Source organism: Bos taurus, chromosome 22 (genome assembly GCF_002263795.3).
Source record: "Bos taurus isolate L1 Dominette 01449 registration number 42190680 breed Hereford chromosome 22, ARS-UCD2.0, whole genome shotgun sequence".
NCBI lineage: Eukaryota > Metazoa > Chordata > Mammalia > Artiodactyla > Bovidae > Bos > Bos taurus.
The window spans coordinates 37,348,738-37,370,016 of NC_037349.1; the positions used below are offsets into that span (position 1 = coordinate 37,348,738).

The 21,279-nt window shown below is 41.9% G+C and overlaps 1 non-coding gene across 1 annotated transcript; it reads left to right on the top strand.

Moving 5' to 3' along the window:
- Positions 1 to 16,464: 16,464 nt before the first annotated feature.
- Positions 16,465 to 16,536, top strand: TRNAC-GCA (transfer RNA cysteine (anticodon GCA)). Its single transcript has one exon. It is a non-coding gene; the product is annotated as a tRNA-Cys (tRNA).
- Positions 16,537 to 21,279: the final 4,743 nt, after the last annotated feature.

Genomic DNA, 21,279 nt, shown 5'->3' on the forward strand with positions numbered 1-21,279 from the left:
GTAAATGGCAACGGGATCATACTTATCAGTAATTACCTTAAATGTAAATGGGTTGAATGCCCCAACCGAAAGACAAAGACTGGCTGAATGGATACAAAAACAAGACCCCTACATATGTTGTCTACAAGAGACCCACCTCAAAACAGGGGACACATACAGACTGAAAGTGAAGGGCTGGAAAAAGATTTTCCATGTAAATAGGGACCAAAAGAAAGCAGGAGTAGCATTACTCATATCAGATAAAATAGACTTTAAAACAAAGGCTGTGAAAAGAGACAAAGATGGTCACTACATAATGATCAAAGGATCAATCCAAGAAGAAGATATAACAATTATAAATATATATGCACCCAACATGGGAGCACCACAGTATGTAAGACAAATGCTAACAAGTATGAAAGGAGAAATTAACAATAACACAATAATAGTGGGAGACTTTAATACCCCACTCACACCTATGGATAGATCAACTAAACAGAAAATTAACAAGCAAACACAAACTTTAAATGATACAATAGACCAGTTAGACCTAATTGATATCTATAGGACATTTCATCCCAAAACAATGATTTTCACCTTTTTCTCAAGTGCACATGGAACCTTCTCCAGGATAGATCACATCCTGGGCCATAAATCTAGCCTTGGTAAATTCAAAAAAATAGAAATCATTCCAAGCGTCTTTTCTGACCACAATGCAGTAAGATTAGATCTCAATTACAGGAGAAAAACTATTAAAAATTCCAACATATGGAGGATGAACAACACCCTGCTGAATAACCAACAAATCACAGAAGAAATCAAAAAAGAAATCAAAATTTGCATAGAAACAAATGAAAATGAAAACACAACAACCCAAAACCTGTGGGACACTGTAAAAGCAGTCCTAAGGGGAAAGTTCATAGCAATACAGGCACACCTCAAGAAACAAGAAAAAAGTCAAATAAATAACCTAACTCTACACCTAAAGCAACTAGAAAAGGAAGAAATGAAGAACCCCAGGGTTAGTAGAAGGAAAGAAATCTTAAAAATTAGAGCAGAAATAAATGCAAAAGAAACAAAAGAGACCATAGCAAAAGTCAACAAAGCCAAAAGCTGGTTCTTTGAAAGGACAAATAAAATTGACAAACCATTAGCCAGACTCATCAAGAAACAAAGGGAGAAAAATCAAATCAATAAAATTAGAAACGAAAATGGAGAGATCACAACAGACAACACAGAAATACAAAGGATCATAAGAGACTACGATCAACAATTATATGCCTATAAAATGGACAACGTGGAAGAAATGGACAAATTCTTAGAAAAGTACAACTTTCCAAAACTGGACCAGAAAGAAATAGAAAATCTTAATAGACCCATCACAAGCACGGAAATTGAAACTGTAATCAAAAATCTTCCAGCAAACAAAAGCCCAGGTCCAGACGGCTTCACATCTGAATTCTACCAAAAATTTAGAGAAGAGCTAACACCTATCCTGCTCAAACTCTTCCAGAAAATTGCAGAGGAAGATAAACTTACAAACTCATTCTATAAGGCCACGATCACCCTAATACCAAAACCTGACAAAGATGCCACAGAAAAAGAAAACTACAGGCCAATATCACTGATGAACATAGATGCAAAAATCCTTAACAAAATTCTAGCAATCAGAATCCAACAACACATTAAAAAGATCATATACCATGACCAAGTGGGCTTTATCCCAGGGATGCAAGGATTCTTCAATATCCACAAATCAATCAATGTAATACACCACATTAACAAATTGAAAAATAAAAACCATATGATTATCTCAATAGATGCAGAGAAAGCCTTTGACAAAATTCAACATCCATTTATGATAAAAACTCTCCAGAAAGCAGGAATAGAAGGAACATACCTCAACATAATAAAAGCTATATATGACAAACCCACAGCAAACATTATCCTCAATGGTGAAAAATTGAAAGCATTTCCTCTAAAGTCAGGAACAAGACAAGGGTGCCCACTTTCACCATTACTATTCAACATAGTTTTGGAAGTTTTGGCCACAGCAATCAGAGCAGAAAAAGAAATAAAAGGAATCCAAATTGGAAAAGAAGAAGTAAAACTCTCACTATTTGCAGATGACATGATCCTCTACATAGAAAACCCTAAAGACTCCACCAGAAAATTACTAGAGCTAATCAATGACTATAGTAAAGTTGCAGTATATAAAATCAACACACAGAAATCCCTTGCATTCCTATACACTAATAATGAGAAAACAGAAAGAGAAATTAAGGAAACAATTCCATTTACCATTGCAACGGAAAGAATAAAATACTTAGGAATATATTTACCTAAAGAAACTAAAGACCTATATATAGAAAACTATAAAACACTGGTGAAAGAAATCAAAGAGGACACTAATAGATGGAGAAATATACCATGTTCATGGATTGGAAGAATCAATATAGTGAAAATGAGTATACTACCCAAAGCAATTTATAGATTCAATGCAATCCCTATCAAGCTACCAACGGTATTCTTCACAGAGCTAGAACAAATAATTTCACAATTTGTGTGGAAATACAAAAAACCTCAAATAGCCAAAGCTGTCTTGAGAAAGAAGAATGGAACTGGAGGAATCAACCTACCTGACTTCAGGCTCTACTACAAAGCCACAGTTATCAACACAGTATGGTACTGGCACAAAGACAGAAGTATAGATCAATGGAACAAAATAGAAAGCCCAGAGATAAATCCACACACATATGGACACCTTATCTTTGACAAAGGAGGCAAGAATATACAATGGATTAAAGACAATCTCTTTAACAAGTGGTGCTGGGAAATCTGGTCAACCACTTGTAAAAGAATGAAACTAGAACACTTTCTAACACCATACACAAAAATAAACTCAAAATGGATTAAAGATCTAAATGTAAGACCAGAAACTTTAAAACTCCTAGAGGAGAACATAGGCAAAACACTCTCTGACATACATCACAGCAGGATCCTCTATGACCCACCTCCCAGAATATTGGAAATAAAAGCAAAAATAAACAAATGGGACCTAATTCAACTTAAAAGCTTCTGCACATCAAAGGAAACTATTAGCAAGGTGAAAAGGCAGCCTTCAGAATGGGAGAAAATAATAGCAAATGAAGCAACGGACAAACAACTCATCTCAAAAATATACAAGCAACTCCTCCAGCTCAACTCCAGAAAAATAAATGGCCCAATCAAAAAATGGGCCAAATAACTAAATAGACATTTCTCCAAAGAAGACATACAGATGGCTAACAAACACATGAAAAGATGCTCAACATCACTCATTATCAGAGAAATGCAAATCAAAACCATTATGAGATATCATTTCACACCAGTCAGAATGGCTGCGACCCAAAAGTCTACAAATAATAAATGCTGGAGAGGGTGTGGAGAAAAGGGAACCCTCTTACACTGTTGGTGGGAATGCAAACTAGTACAGCCACTATGGAGAACAGTGTGGAGATTCCTTAAAAAACTGGAAATAGAACTGCCTTATGATCCAGCAATCCCACTGCTGGGCATACACACTGAGGAAACCAGAATTGAAAGAGACACATGTACCCCAATGTTCATCGCAGCACTGTTTATAATAGCCAGGACATGGAAGCAACCTAGATGTCCATCAGCAGATGAATGGATAAGAAAGCTGTGGTACATATACACAATGGAGTATTACTCAGCCATTAAAAAGAATACATTGGAATCAGTTCTAATGAGGTGGATGAAACTGGAGCCTATTATACAGAGTGAAGTAAGCCAGAAAGAAAAACACCAATACAGTATACTAACGCATATATATAGAATTTAGAAAGATGGTAACAATAACCCTGTATGTGAGACAGCAAAAGAGACACTCATGTATAGAACAGTCTTATGGACTTTGTTGGAGAGGGAGAGGGTGGGAAGATTTGGGAGAATGGCATTGAAACATGTATAATATCATGTATGAAACGAGTCGCCAGTCCAGGTTCGATGCACGATACTGGATGCTTGGGGCTGGTGCACTGGGACGACCCAGAGGGATGGTATGGGGAGGGAGGAGGGTTCAGGATGGGGAATACATGTATACCTGTGGTAGATTCATTTCGATATTTGGCAAAACTAATACAATATTGTAAAGTTTAAAAATAAAATTAAAAAATAAATAAAAAAAGAGAAAGGAGAGAGAGACACACACAGAGAGACATACAGATGGAGAAGACCCTGTGAAGATGAGACAGAGATTGGAATAAGGTGGCCACAAGCCAAGGAACTCCAGGAGCTGCCGGAAGCTGGAAGATGTACGGAAGGATCCTCCTTTCAAGCTTGTGGAGGGAGCATAGCCCTGCCAACCCCTTGATTTTGGACATCTGGCCTCCAGAACTGTAAGAGAAAAAAGTTCTGATGTTTTAAACTGCTTGGCTTGTGATAATTTGTCACAGCAGCCTCAGGAAACTAACACAAGCATATTCAGTGTTTGCTGGTATTAAGTGAAAACTGAGTCATGATTCCATGCCCCTTTCTCTAATGGGAGATTCTTGAAACCTAGTCAAAGCATGTGGCTGATTGATTTAATGCTGTTCTGAGGCTGCAGTTCTTAAACTCAAATGAACATAAGAATCCAGAGGCCCATTAAGACATTACCACCCCAGCCCCGCCCCCGCCACCCCCAAGGTTCTGATCCAGGAAGTCTGGGAAGGGACCTAAGAATCTGAACTGTTGACAAGTTTCCAGATTCTGCTGCTGCTGCTAGTTTGGAACCACACTTTGAAAACCACAGAGTTAAAAGTTACAGGCTCCACACCAACCCCACTGCCACACCCCTAAAGGGGAGTGCTTCTAATTTTAGAAACTAGTGGAAATTTGGGGGAAGGCATCCCACTTGGGAAGAATGATGGAAAGAATAAAATTTGCTTTTTTATTTCCTGTGATTTACAGTGGGTCAGAGTTATAAAGGTATAAAGGTATAACAAAGACACAAAAGGTATTCTATTATGAGCAGTTTTGCCTCTTTTCCCAATCGATCCCTGCCATTTTCCTCCGAGTTTAGACAAGTGTATGGACTGATCTGGTGCTTAGTAGGTGGCTCATTTGAAGTCCTTGGGGAGGTGGTGAATCCATGCAGTAGTTGTAAATGTGGTTGGAACTGCAGGGTGATTTTGTATTACTCTGGACCCGTCTTGTACACAGTCACTCCTCCCAGCCTAGCCTCCTGCTGCACGTGCCACTCTGCCAGTGAGGTCAACCAGGTGTCAACAGCTTCATGGAAACAGTGCCGCCACTGCGTCTCCTTAGATCCTTGTTCTGGGCCACTTGCTTCTTGCTTCCTCCCCTGGATCTTGCCTCACGCCTTTCAGACTCAACCTAATGTGCCTAGTGCAAGAAGTTAATGCTCATGAAGTCATTATTGATGCTAAGGAGCTGAGCCAATGGATAAGTATTTCTCTTTTTCAATTCCTGGGTGGACAGTCCTGGCTTCTCTCTTAAATGACTTCTCAGAGTGTCCTTTGAGAAAAGAGATTATTTCTAGCCCACCTAGGTACCTGTCCAACTAAATAACAATTCCTAGTATAGACTTTTCATGTCTTCCTTATTTGCCACTCCATCCTTCACTCCTGCTCCCTGAGACCATTTCCCAAAGAAACCTGTCTGCACTTAAGCCTTTGGCTTGGGCTCTGCTTTTTAGGGAATAAAAATGAAAACACTTAAATGTACCCTCCTTCTTCCTTTCCCACCTTTTGGAGATGGATGCAAGTCCAAAGACTCAAAGGGCACATGTGCATATGAAATTTGGGGTGTCTGCTAAAGGGAAGGTGGACATGTGTTGGCTTTTATTGTGTAGCTTTGACACAAAGAAATGGACCTTACCCATGGATGATGCATGGAAGTAGGTAGAAGAGTTGAATTATCTCCCATCACCCATTGTCCTAGGAGAAAGACCTTGGATTTCATTGAGTCTTGTCATCAGAGAGAGGTCCTTTATTGGCTTGGGCAGATCCCCAAAAGGCTTGGAGTTCACCTGTGCCTACAAGTTAGCGATGTTCCTGAAGGAAGACCCTACAGTTTGTTCTTATTTAATGCCATAAATATGCTTTAACTTTTCATTTATGTTTAATATTGTATTTATTTATGTGGTTGCGCCGGGGCTTAGTTGCAGCCTGCAGGATCTAGTTCCCTGACCAGGGGTCTAACCCAGGTCCTCTGCATTGGGAGCTTGGCGTCTTTACTGTTGGACCACCAGGCAAGTCCCAGCTTTGGTTTCTCTGAATCTCCTAGACTTACATACGTTAGTCCAGTGCTTCTCCAAAACTGCTCTAGGGAGCTTTTAATTTGCCCGTTGTGGTAACATGTAATTGACATAAAATGTGTATTTTAACCATTTTAACTACACAGTTTGGTGGCCATAAGTACACTGACACTGTTGTACAACCATCAGTATCTATTTCCAAACATTTTTGTGTATCCCCAATAGAAATTCTGTAATTAAGCCACAACTCCCTAGTAACTTCTAGTGTGCTTTATGTTGTTGAGTCTAAATATTTCACCCAGGTGGAATCATACAATATTTGTCCTTTTGTCTCTGGCTCATCTCACTGAGGATAATGTCTTCAAGGTTCGTTCATGTTGTGACTTGTGTCAGAACTGTATTCCTTGTTATGGCCAAATACTATTCCACTGTGTATATATACCACATTTTGTTAATCCATTCATGTGTTGACAGAGTTTTGAGTTGTTTCCACCTTTTTGCTATTGTGAATAATGCTTCCAGGAACAGGGTATACAAATGTCTAAGGCCCTGCTTTAAATATATATATATGCCTTTGGTATATACTCGGATGTAGAATTGCTGGATCATATAGGAAGTCTCCACAGCAGCTTTATCATTTTTCTTACCCACAGTACAAAAGATTCCATTACCTCCACATCCTGGCCAATGTTTGTTGTTTTACATTTAAAAAAATAAGAACCATCCTTATGGTTCCATCTCCCTAATGGGTGTAAAATTGTATCTTATTGTTGTTCTGATTTGCCTAATGACAAACTAGTAAGCTTTCAAACAAGTCCACATTTCTGAAGTCTACCTTTGGGTGTTTGTATTGGCTCTGTGGTTGGGGCCATAGACCCAGTCAGACTCCTGTCTAGTCTCCTTGTTGTTGTTCAGTCGCTAAGCTGTGTCCAGCTCTTTGCCATCCCATGGACTGCAGCATGCCAGGCTTCCCTGTCCTTCACTATCCCCTGGAGCTTGCTCAAACTCATGTCCATTGAGTCGACAATGCCATCCAATCGTCTCATCCTCTGTTGCCCTCTTCTCTTCCTGCCCTAATCTTTCCCAGCATCAGGATCTTTTCCAATGAGTCAGCTCTTCACATGAGGTGGCCAAAGTATTGGAGCTTCCACCTTTTATAATTCCCTGGAATGTTAATCTAGTCTTTGCATATGTCTAATGATATTCAGCTTGCTGCTTTCTGGGGAAGCTGAGCCCAGTTTTATGCAGTAAAAATGATGCATCTCTCAATCAAAATTTGTGTCACTAACATGGGCTTCCCTGGTGGCTCAGATGGTAAAGAATCTGTCTGCAGCAGGAGACATAATACATGGCATTTCTCCTCTGCCTGAAGACACCGTTCTCTCACCTCTACTTCCCCGGGTTCCTTCACCCTATAGCTTCACTCTGGAAACCTTCTCAGACCATCCCCATCCCCAGGCTGAAGATGGAGAACCCTAGCACCTCAGTCTCCCTCTGTCATTGTGTTTCCACATGTGTTGTAATTTCCTCTTGACTTGTCTGTCTCTGCTACCACACTGTGAATTACTTAAAAGCTCCCAGCTGTCTAAACCACTGTACCCCAATGTCTCCTCACTGCCCCGTGCATAGGTAAGCACTCGACAGAGATTGAAGCATCCATTGAAGAAGATACATTCTGCACTAAATGCACAAGAAAGCACTTTGGGTTATTCTTCAGCATGAAACTCAGTTAAACTTGTTAACATTAAGAGCCCCCCAATCAGCAAAAAAGAGGATTTACTAAAATCCAGTTAGTCTTCAAATCAGGGCACTTACAGAAGTATCATCTGTAAGCAAAGGGAACTAGACAGACTGCATAATTCCTCTCTCTCCTCTCTCTCTCCCTCCACACAAACTTACCGCAAGACATACACTGTTTGCTCAACCTGGACTTTATTTGTGCTGAAGAAAAATAAAGCACCTTAGGGTATATTTAAACAACCCCAGAGTTATATTTTTACTTGTGTATTTTACCTACAGCGTTGGAAAATGTGATTTTTGTCCCAATTAGAAGAGGTCTTTTCAGCTGCTGACACATGTTTATGGAGCATCTGGATATAATCTGATTAGCATCTGGTGTGAGGCTGCGAGATACTCTCTCTCTGGGTCACCCATGGAGAAGGAAAGGCATAAACTTGGATTCATTTGGACCATCCTTGTGTTGACCTCTGCTGGGCTTCCCGTCCTCCAGGACATTGCCGGAGCTCATTTGGACAGAGAGCATCACCCTAAACTCTCACAGTCCCGCTGTACTTGGAGCAGAAAACAAATGTTAGCACTTGGAGCCAGTCGTCTCTCCTCTTTTCCTCTGTATACGTTAGAACCAGCTTGGAATGCATGACACATGTCTTCAGAAGGAAAAGTATCAATAATTAATAGGCTTTCCCTACCCCAGCTGCAGACACTGCCAGCTCTTTGGTTGACATCGTCTCCACTCACCTTCAGTTTGCACTCTCAGATAAAGTTGCATGATACATTTCTTGAGAAATCTCTTCCTAGTTTTTGTTTTGTTTTATTCTTTTATGAGGCACAGCTTTAAAGGAAAACAGTTTCATGAAGCTGTGTTTGTTTATTGTGGAAGTTAGTTTTCGTTTTAGGTTGAAGCAGTTCAAGCTGGTTTCCCGAAATGTAAACAAATGGGTATCCTCTCCCTCACATGTTTAATTATTGATGTTTGTTGAATATATTTCACTGAACTGGGGATGTGGGAATAGCCACTTGACATTCATCACCCAGCATAGAACAGCTTAGCTGAGAAGACTTCAAAACGCTATTCTGTAGAAGAAGGAAGAAAAGCGGAGCGGGGCGGGGGTCGGTGCTTTGAGCACTGATAAGTGGCTAATTGGGCAGGATCAGAGATCATCCTAAATTCATAACTTTTTGCGATGGGTTTGGAGAGACAAAGTGACTTGTAAACATTTGGCTGAGTCTCACAAACCCTTTACCTATGTAAGTCCAGTAGGGCCAAACAGACTGCTTTATGTTAGCGATTGAAGCCAAATAAATATTTACTGCATGCTTTTCATCTATCAGGCGCTGGAAGGCATGCAAAAGGGAGCAGGTCCAACACGTGCCCTTGTCCTGACTATACACAGAGTGTCGTGAGGAAGACTGTCCATCAGAGATGTTCACACACATCAGCTTAGTGTGCTGAGCTGAGGGAAGGTCGTGAATGAATATGTAGACCCAAGAAGAGTGAGGACGGAGAGGTGCTCTGTTGAGGTGGTGAGGGTGGCTTCCTGAGGATGCATCACTTCAGATGCTTGGAGGCATCTGTCAGTTGGAGGCAGAGAGTTCAAGGCAGGGACAGCAGCTTGTGCAAAGGATGGAAAGAGCCTGGCACATTCATGGAACTGAAATAGCTCCAGTAGAGGTGGAGCAGAGAATGAGAGCCAGAGGGTAGAGAATGAGACTTGGGCTGAGGGAAGAAGTGGGCAATGCCAAGTCCCACAGGCATTTTGGGCCTTAATGATGCTTATGTTCTTGTTGTAAGAACAATGGAAGCTCCTAAAATTGCATAAGTTGGGGAGAATGGTATAATCAAACTTAGAATCAATGGTTATTTGAAGAATAAATTGTACCGATAATAGTAGAAGCAGAGAAACAAGTCAGGATGTATGGCTGAGAGTGCTAATTGCTCAGTTAATAATAATTTTCCTGTTTTTGAAAAAAAATCCTGGTCTATTCTAGTTGGTGGTATCACTACATCTCCCTAACATCTCACAGCTAGGATTGTACAATGAGATGAAAGTCAGATTTCAGGGTAAGACTTCTGAAAACCTTTCAAGAGGGATTGACTCATCTGGGAGAAGACCCTTTGGCACTTCATCGTCTTCCCCCCAGCCTCTTGTTTGGAGTACAGATGTAATGGCTGGAGCTTCAGCAGCCATATTGGATTATGCATTAATCAGACTTGGACAAAGGAGGTGCCAGAGGGGATGGAGTGATAAAGGAGTGAAGGCTTCCCATAAGAGGTGACGCTTATATAGCATTTTGAAGGACCAGAATGATTTGATCAAGAAAACAAGCATTAGGGCAGCAACTAACATTTTATGGTGTTTTTATATGGTTAGTTTTATTTTCATTTTCATAAACATGAAGGATAAGGCCAGGGGTTGAAAATGGTAGTTCATAGTCATATGCAGCCCTGTGACATATTCTATTAGAACAACACTTGGTTTCAAAAATTTTTAATTCCTTGTCAAGCTTTAAAATTTAAGAGATTTTGTATAAAAATCTGAGTTGGAGGAGATTCTCTTTAAGATCTAACAAGATCAGTACCCTGTTTCTGCAAAACAAGATAGTTAGCTGAGTCCAAGTAGTAACTGCCTGCATCTCTTGACTCACTCATTTCTGATATTCCCTGCCTGGCCCAGTGGGTACTTCAGTCTGCAGACCTGGAGCAGGGCTCTCTGCCATCAAGTCCCATGGGAAGCTGCCTATAACTGAGACTGTCTCAGGACAAGTGGTAGAAATCAAATGTTCATTGCATTAGGAGAGTTCAGTGCAGATAAATTAGAATTGCTACCTTGTTGAGTTTAAGCTTGGACTAGTGAGAGGGAAGAAGGGTACACAGAAGCCAGACTGGGGAGGTTGTGTGAACATTTTCTGGAAAACCATCGGGAGCCAAGGAGTGCTGTAGACGTGTGTGTGTGCGTGCACTCAGTTGTGTCCTACTCCTTACAACCCCATGCAGTTGTAGCTCTCCAGGCTCCTCTGTTCATGGGATTTCCCAGGCAAGAATACTGGAATGGGTTGCCATTTCCTCCTCCAAGGGATCTTCCTGACTACGTTTCCTGCATTGGCAGGTGGGTTCTTTATGGCTGAGCCACTGGGGAAGCCATAGAACCCCTTTATCAGGTATGTGTTCAGATTTTTGCTTTGAAATCTGGGTGAAGAATGAATTGGAGAAGACTGTATTTTTGTTGTAAGCGAGTATAATTATCAGTTTGTATACAGTTTATGAGTTTGTACACACATTTTTTTATTTGACTTTCATAACACTTCATAAGTCAGCTATCATATGTATTTATTTTAAATAACCAGAAAAGTGATATTCAGAGAGGAAATAAGACTTACCCAAAGTCACATAGTAAGTGACAGAACCATAACTTCTAAAACCAAAAGTCAAGGAGATTTTTTTTTCCCCCAAGATCAAGTTTGCAAGACAAAAGATGACAACCTGATGAATTTAAGTAATGAATTAGCAATCAAGAATAAATACATATTTTAAAAATAGATATGATGAAATAGTTATATTCATCATCCTGAAGCCTCCTTTTCTTCTTCTTCATTTTGTTAAATCTAAATGTCACTGATCAAGTCTTGATGGTCTTTCATTTGTCTTTTGTTTGATTTCTTTCTAAATATCCTCCCGTTCATCTTGGTTCCCTTTTCCTCTCACTCCCTCTCAGTTTCTCCTTCCTTCTCAGTCCAGGGCTGTTCTCCCAGTAAGCCCCGACACACATTCAAATAGCTGAGTTTCACCAGAGCTCTCACTGAGGTATGTGCTCACTGAAGCTGCCAGCCCACCATAGCTGGGTATTACTGGTCCCTTGTCTCGCCCACCACTTCTTGCCTCCCAGAGCCCACACACATCTAAGGGTCATTAGGTTAGGACACACTGTGAGAAATCGCCCCAAACTTCAGGATTGGCTGAGTCAAGCAGGAGGATGAGAACTACCCAGGCAGCCTCAACCTCCAGGGAAAGGCATCCTACAGCTGCCCTGGGTGTCCTGTTTCCAGGAGCTGGCCACACCAACACTCACCTAAGGCATGCCGTGCATATTTGGCAAGGACAGTGGCCATTCATGCCGGCCGCTCCCCGTGTGCCCTTCCTTTTGAGAAATGCAGTGCTTAGCCTTCCCCATCCATACACACCCTCTCCTCTGCTCCTCCAGGGAGGGAATTTGGCTCAGAAATCCACTCAGGGCTCCCAGCTTCAGCTGGCCATCTGGCATGACGGCTGCCTCCAAATTATGTTCACATCCATAGATAACCAAGTGGATTATCTCCAAGAATCATCTTCTCAGTGAGAAGAGAGGAGGCGGAGAAAATACCGCATTCATGTGCTTGCCTGGAAAAGACCGTGGACATCAGCAATTTGCCCTTGCTGGCAATAACATTTGGTTGCTGCTCTGTAATGCAAAACCTAAATCAGGCTTATTAGTATGAAGCTAAAAGGGCCTGAAGGGCAGCCAGGGTTTCCAGAACAGGCATCCGTTGAAGTCTGGCGCAGCCACAGAGCTGACAGGTCCCAGTTGGGAAAGGTCAGTGAGGGCTCAGAGCATTCCGAACGCCTCCCTGACCCATTAACCACTGTAGGTATAATTAAGATGCATGTCCTTCCATTTCTGGATGTCATCCGCCTGTTGACAAGTCGTTCAGAGAATGAAAGCTAATGTTTAATAATTAGTCCAAGCAAAACATTGTCGGGGAGGCAGAGCTGGAAGAAGCTCAGTGTCTTGTTGGCCTCCAAGCAGCACAATGAATAGAATTGATGTCAGTATGTGTACCTCACAAGAATCTCTGCCCACAGACTCAAGAAGTACAGTCTTTCTTTACCTGCCCTGAAATCCATGATTCTCAATCAGGTGTTATGTAGGTTCCTAGGGGACATTTGGCAATGTCTAGAGACATTTGTGATTGTCAAAGCTGGGAGCAGAGAGGGGACGCTACCTGTATCTAATGAGCAGAGGCCAGGAATGCTGCCAACATCGTACAGTACACAGAATAGACCCCCGCAGCAAAAAGTCACCCAGTCACAATGCCTGTAGTGCCAAGGTGGCAAAACTCTTCAATCGACATAACTTCTAATGTAAGCTTTCCACTCTAATAATAAGAGAATTAACTTCTTTATGTGTTTAAAGATCAGTTCTTTGATAAATGTCAGTTATTATTGGGGTTTTGACCTGGGGCTGAACTGTACTTCCAAGGTTTTAAGCTGAGAAAAGATTGGGTGAGGGTAGGGTGGGCTTCCTAGGTGGCACAGTGGCAAAGTATCTGCCTGACAATGCAGGAGATGAAGGAGACATGGGTTCAGTCCCTGGGTTGGGAAGAGCCCCTGGAGAAGGAAATGGCAACCCACTCCAGTATCCTTGCATGGGAAATCCCATGGACAGAGTAACCTGACAGGCTACAGTCTCTGGGGCCAAGAAAGACTCAACATGACTGAGTGACTGAGCACACAGTGGGCACTATGCTTAGAGCAGGGAATCCTTGGGGACACAGTCAAAGGTCACATTGACTGAAGCCTGACTTTCAGCCCCTGTTCCTTGAAGTCTTTCCTTCTCTGCCAGGAGGTTCAGTGTTATCTCCATGGCTTGAGGAGCTGCGGCCCATTCTCCTCTTCGCGTTTTATGATCTAGTCTCTGCCCCCCTGATTTTTCTATTACTCTGTCTTCTTGCAAACTCCTTTGTTCCTCTTAGCACTGCAGAAATCTCCTACATTCTGTAGGGGACAGGAAATCTCCCAGGCCTCTTCTGCTTTCTTCTTAGGCATGCGAGTGCATGAGTGCTAAGTCACTTCAGTAGTGTCCAACTCTGTGTAACCCTATGGACTGTAGCCCATCAGGCTTCTCTGTCCATGGGATTCTCCAGGCAAGAATGTGGGTTGCCATGCCCTCCTCCAGGGAATCTTCCTGACCCAGGGATTGAACCTGTATCTCTTATGTCTCCTGCACTGGCAGGTGGATTCTTTACCATTGGTGCCACCTGGGAAGCCCCTTCTTAGGCATACGCCTCCCTTAAGCTTAAATAAAGGGAAGCAAAAGGATAGGATGGAGGAGAGTAAAAAAACACATGAGTTAATATCTCAGAATATTATCCAGCAGTGACAAATATCATGGGGAGGTCAAACTAAGGAGTGTGCATCATTCTTGACCTGGATCTAGCAGGGGTACCAAAGCCTTCTTGTCTTCTGCCCACAGCATCACCTTTCATGCCTGTGGGTAACACAGACTTAATATCAGGTTTCAGATATGCTGACCTCACTTATCACCCACTGAATGAGAAGTGTTTTAAGGTCTCAGCCTTGGAGAAGGTTTCTTGGAAAACATTTCCACCTTGGCATAGGAAGAAAATATTAAATTTTTGCATTCACTGGTTAGAGATGACCCAGCGGTGCCAGAAATACCCACCAAGAGTTTGTTATAAACAATTAAAAACCCTTTGGAAATAATCCCACAGCATCTGTTAAAATTACAAATAAGCATACCATTAGACCTAATAATATTTCTTCTGGGATTCTTTCCTCTGGGAATAAAAGAATTTTGAGCACTGTTTATAGAGGTGAAAAGAATATAGGAAAAAAAGCCTGAAAGTGAAATGAACGAATTGAGGTGCATCCATACTTCATGTGGTGGTTAGTTTAATATGTCTACTTGGTTGGGTCACGGTGCCAAGATACTTGGTCAGAGACTCTTCTGGATGTTTCTGTAAACATGTGTTTTGGATGAGGTTAACATTTAAATAGCTGGACTTTGAGTGAAGCAGATTACGCTCTGTAATGTGGATGGGCTTCATCCAATCAGTTGAAGGCCTTAATAGAACAAAGACTGACTACCCTTAGCAAGAAGTTCTGTCAGTAGATACCTCTGGAATCAGACTATAACTCTTCCTGTGTCTCTGATCACCAGCCTCCTCAGCAGACTTTGCACTTAACCAGGCCTCTACCATGTCATGAACCAGTTCCCTAAAATCAGCCTCAATCTTGTTCTCTCATTCCTTTTTTTAAAAATATATTTTATTGCAGTACAGTTGATTTATAATGTTAATTTCTGCTCTACAGCAAAGTGATTCAGTTACACATATGTGTGTGTGTGTGTATATATGTGTGTGTGTATATATATAGAATATAGTTCCCTCTATGGTGGTATACAGTAGGACCTCGTTTATCCATTCTATAGTCATTTGCATCTGCTAACCCCAAACTCCCAATCCATCCCTCCCCCACCCCATCTCCCCCTTCGTAACCACTAGTCTGTTCTCTCTGAGTCTACTTCTTTTTATTATTACGCATTTATTTATCTGGCTGTGCCGGGTCTTAGTTGCAGCACATGGGATCTAGTTCCCCGACCAGGGATGGAACCCAGGCCCCCTGCATTGGGAGCGTGGAATCCCCGCCACTGGACCACCAGGGCAGTCCCTGTGAGTCTGTTTGTTTCATAGATAAGTTTATTTATGTCATATTTTAGATTTCATGTGTAAGTGATAACATATGCTATTTGTCTCTTTTTTACTTACTTCACTCAGAATAATAATCTCTAGTTCCATCATTGTTGCTGCAAATGACATTGTTTCTTTCTTTTTCATGGCTGAGTACTATTCCGTGTGTGTGTGTGTGTGTGTGTGTGTGTGTGTGTGTGTGTGACATTTTGATCCATTCATCTCTCGATGGACATTTAGGTTATTTCCATGTCTTGGCTACTGTAATAGTGCTGCTCTGAATATACAGGTACATGTGTCTTTTTGAATTACAGTTTTGTCCAGGCATATGCCCAGGGTAGGATTACTGGTCAAATGGGAACTCTGTTTTCAGTTTTCTGAGGACCCTTCATACTGTTGTTCATTGTTCTTGTTTAGTCGCACAGTCCTGTCCAGCTCTTTTGTGACCCCGAGGACTGTAGCCCACCAGGCTCTTCCTTCTGTCCATGGGATTTTCTAGCTAAGAATACTAGAGTGGGTTGCCATTTCCTTCTCTAGGGGATCTTCCTGACCCAGGGATCGAACCTATGTCTCCTGCACTTGCAGGCGGATTGTCTACCAGGGAACCACCTGGGAAACTTCTGTTTTTCCATAGTGGCTGCACCAATTTACATTCCTACCAACAGTTTTTTCACACCCTCTTCAGGATTAGTTATTTGTAGGCTTTTTAATGATGGCCATTCTGATCTGTGTGAGGTGATACCTCATTGTAGTTTTGATTTGCAGTTCTCTAATATTAGTAATGATGATCATCTTTTCACATGCCTATTGGCCCTCTGTGTGTCTTTTTTGGAGAAATGTCTATTTAGGTCTTCTCATTTTTTGATTGTGTCATGTGTTCTTTTGTTATTGATTTGTATGAGATATTTGTATATTTTGGAAACTAGGCCCGTGTTGGTGACTTCATTTGCAAATATTTTCTCCCAGTCCCTAGGTTGTCTTTTCATTTTGTTTGTGGTTTCCTTTGCTGTATAAGAGCTTCCCTGGTGGCTCAGATGGTAAAGCGTCTGCCTGCAATGCAGGAGACCCAGGTTCGATCCCTGGGTTGGGAAGATCTCCTGGAGAAGGAAATGGCAACCCACTCCAGTATTCTTGCCTGGAGAATCCCACGGACGGAGGAGCCTGGTGGGCTACCGTCCATGGGGTCGCAAAAAGCCGGACATGACTGAGCGAGCTTCACTTGCTGTATAAAAGCTTGTAAGTTTGATTAGGCCCCATTTGTTTATTTTTGCTTTTATTTCTATTGTCTTGGGAGACTGACCTAAGAAAACAGTGGTACAGTTTATGTCAGAGAACGTTTTGCCGATGTTCTCTTCTACAGGTATTGTGATGGCATGTCTTGCAGTTAAGACTTTAAGCCATTTGGAGTTTGTGTGTGTGGTGTATGATGGTGTCATTCTCTCATTTTCTTATAATGGGCTTTCGTGGGAGTGTTTTCTCAAGCCGCACCAGTAGTACTCAAATCCAGCCACGCACCAACCATCACGCTGGGGCCTTTGTTTTATTTGTTTATTTCTGGCTGTGCTGGGTCTTCATTGCTATGCAGGCTTTTCTGTAGTTGTGGCGAGTGGGGGCTTCTTCCTTGTTCCAGTGTGTGGACTTCTTGTTGCAGTGCCTTCTCTTGTTGTGGAGCACAGGTTCTAGGGCACATGGGCTTCAGTAGTCGTGGCTCCAGGGCCCTGGAGTGCAGGCTCGGTGGTTGTGCTTGGGCTTAGCTACTCTGAGGCATGTGGCATCTTCCCAGCTCAGGGATGGAACCCGTGTCTCCTGCATTGGCAGGTGGATTCTTAGCCACTGAGCCACCGTGGAAGTCCCCCTTTATTTTAGAAGCACTGACTCCCATGAACCCAGTGTTTTTCCCACCTGGGTTTGCTCAGTCAGAATGAGCACTGGCTGTTCCTGGGGTATCTCCCCTTCTTTTACTCTTCTCTTCCCTCTATGCTTTTTCCTTCTTCTCTACCTGTCACTGAAGCCCAGGAGTTACTCGAAGAGGGTACACAGTCAGAGGTGGAATAAAACCACTCCAGGTTATTTGTCCCCCACTCCAGGCTCTAAGTAAAGTCCTGGGGAACCTCAAAGCCATTACCTTGGGCCTCATCAGAACTCCAGCTGCCCATCGCCAAGTCTACTGCTAACTCATTTCATTGTTGTTTTAAATTTGGATGCATATGGTTCCCCCCTCAAAAAACAAAGCAGTGAAGGAGGCCTCTCAGGTCAACAGGAAGGAAATCCCAGGGCTCCACAGCTGAGGGCCAGGCTCCAAATCTCTCCTGCACCCCACCAGCAAGGTCTGAAGATCTGGGACCTCCCAGAGCAGAGAGGAGGGGATGTGGGATGTAAGACTGAATGGGCTGGCCACCTCCAGCTCTCATGGTCATGGTCGCCTCTGCTGAATGCGTCTTTCTCTTTAGAGATGCAAACGCTCACATAGCCCTGTGTAATGACTTCAAGTCCATTATCCCATCTGATTCTCACTCCCACACGATGGATGTAGGGCTGTTGTTGATTTCATCTCCACTGACAGATTATGGAACCGAGGCTGAGAAACTAGTTAGGTGACCTCCTCGTGCTCAGTCCCTCAGTCATGTCTGACTATTTGTGACCCCATGGACTGTAGCCCACCCAGCTCCTCCATTCATGTAAGTTTCTGGGCAAGAATGCTGGAGTGAGTTGCCATTTCCTCCTCCAGGTGACCTTCTCAGACTCAACTAATTCGTAGTAGAAGAAATGACATTTGAACCAAGGTTTGACTGCAAACTTCTTCCCCATACCCACTACACTGCCTTTTCACCTTACTTAGATTATTTGTTAAAGGACACCCTCTTTGCTATTCCTTAAATATCCAGCCTTTAATCTTTGATGATAAGATGTGAAAAGCATTCTCTTGTAATTGACAAGGCCTTTGATGCACACTGTTTTATTTGTGTGTTTGCTTTCACTGTAAGCTGTTTGGCATCTGTCTTTGTTAGTCATCCCATATGAGGGGTTTTTACTTTATACTGTCTGCATCACAGATTATTCAGGGCAGACAGTTTTAAAGATGTGTTGGGGACAATATGAACTTGAAATTGGCAAGATATATATTTTTTCCCCTCAGTGGAAATTATTGTTCTGTTGATTGGGTGGTTTGTCTTCTTCATTCTGGGGACACGTGAACAATGGAATTGAAAGTTGCTTCTGAGCCAACAGATCAAACAATAGCAGACCTGAGAGTGAAAGCAGAAGAGTGTCTTGCAGTTTGTGATAGGAGTGAACTTCCCCAGTTAAGGAAAACTTTCCCCATCTTAAAAAAAAAAAAAATACAGTGTGGAATAGAGCCAGGCCCACAGGCAGCAGGATAATAACAAGACTGCCAGCAGAATACTCTAGGGCCTGGGTTTTTTTTCTTCCTGACAAAAGAGGAAGGTCTGTGTTTTTGCTCATAGAAACATTTTGCCAATGGAAAGCCCCAATACTATAATTTCAAAGTATTTCCCAAGTCTCAGCAATTGGTAAGAAGTGGAAATACTCATTAGCCATCAAGAGAAGAGGGGAAAAAGGGACTTTGAGTTAGGCTATACATTTTGGCCATTTTGGTGATCCATAGTATTTTGATTAAAAGCCAGTGAATTATATAAGATGGCTAACCCCTGGTAGAACCAAAGAAGTTGAAAGAATTACTTTAAAAAATATATATATTTATTTATTTAGGCTTTGCTCAGTCTTAAATGAGGTATGTGGAATCTTTTTAGTTGCAGCAGGCAACTCTTCTTTAGTTCCAGCATGTGGGAGCTAGTTACCTGACTAGGGGTCAAACCTGGCCGGTGCATTGGGAATGTGGAATTCCAGCCACTGAACCACCAGGGTAGTCTCGGAAGTTGAAATAATTACTAATGTATTGCATGGACAACTGATCTCATTGATCAGAAATCTGTCTGATGACCAGTTTCCTCTGCTCAACTCAAGGTGCACTTGAACCTCACCTGAGTTTGGTCTGCATTTGAAGCCCTGGAAGGTGATTGTGGATCCTGTGATTCTCTGGTCTCATAGCACGTCCAGCTCAGCTACAGTAAGAGTTCCTTTTTGTGACACTGGAACTTACCAGTCTGAGATATGGGACACATTTCCTTAGTAACGTGGAAGGCTAGAGTTGCACTATGCCCTTGCCTCCCTCCTAAAACCCAAAGGCCTTGATTTAGCGTCTTGGTCTTTTTATGCCAAATTGAAGAATAAAGTTGAAGGAAACACTGGCTGGTGTCATGTGCAGATGAGCCAGTGACCTGGAGACAGAGATGCAGGCCATTCTGAAGGCCAAGTCAAACCTCTGTCATTGTCAAGAAGATGGAATAGCCTTGACTTTATAGGAAATGAGATGCCACCATATCACACTGTGGGGCGGGGTAAGGAAGGACCCTCATTAATCTGACCTGAGTGACTATCCCTTCAGGCTCTTAACTTCCATATCTCTCAGGCTTTAACCATTTATTAAGTCATCCAGATGCACTGCCAGCCCACCTTTTTGAACAGCACTGAAAAAGACCCCAGCTTCCTTTCTGTTTGCTCTTCTGGGGCAGACAGAAAAATAGCTTTTTGCTTTTTCTCTTAATTAGTCAAGAAGCTGCATTGGTTTCTCCCTTTGTGAACAATGGACCACCCTATAAAAGAGAACAAGGCTGTTCGGAGTTGTGTAAATACAGAGATGACTAAAATCGAAATATTAAAGCAGTCAGCTTTGGTATAAAACATGTTGTCAAGATTTTTTAAATTATTGAATTACTTATGATATGGTTTTACATTTTTATTAGAGTATAACTGATTTACAGCATTGTATTAGTTGCAGATGTACAGCAAACAATATCATTTATATATATATGTATATCCTTTTTTTTTTTTTTTTCAAATTCTTTCCCCATGTAAGTTATTACAGAATATTGAGTAGAGTTCCCTGTGCTATACAGTAGGTCCTTGTTATCTATTTTATATATAGAAGTATGGGTATGTTAATCCTCACCTAATCTATCACTTCGCCCCACATTTCCCCTTTGTAACCAAGTTTGATTTTGAGATTTGTGAGTCTGTTTCTGTTTTATACAAAAGTTCATTTGTATCATTTGTATTAGATTCCATGTAAATGGTATCATATGATACTTGTCTTTCTCTGACTCACTTTACCTTGTATGATAATCTCTAGGTCCATCCATAATGCTGCAAATGGTGTTGTTTCGTTCTTTCTTGTGGCTGAGTGACAGTCCGCTGTATATAACACGTACCACACCTTCTTTCTTTATTCCTCTGTGCGTGGACATTTAGGTTGCATCCATGTCTTGGCCTCTGTAAATACTGCTGCAGTGAACATTGGGGTGCATGTATCCTTTTTTAAACTTTTATTGAAGTATAATTGATTTACGATGTTGTATTAGTTTTAGTATACAGCAAAGTGAATCAGTTATACTGAAACGTGTGTGTGTTAAGTTGCTTCATGAGTGCATGCTAAGTCACGTCAGTCGTGTCCAATTTGTTGTGATCCTATGGACTGTAGCAATCTCCTCTGCCCATGGGATTCTCTAGGCAAGAATACTGGAGTGGGTTGCCATGCCCTCCTCTGGGGAATCTTCCTGACCCAGGAATTGAACCCATGTCTCTTTTGTCTCCTGCATTAGCAGACAGGTTCTTTACTACTGGCACCACCTGGGAAGCCCATACAGATACATAAACCAATTCCTTTTTTAGATTATTTTCCATATAGGCCATTATAGAGTGTTGAGTAGAGCTCCCTGTGCTATATAGTAGGTTCTCATTAGTTATCTCATTTAGAT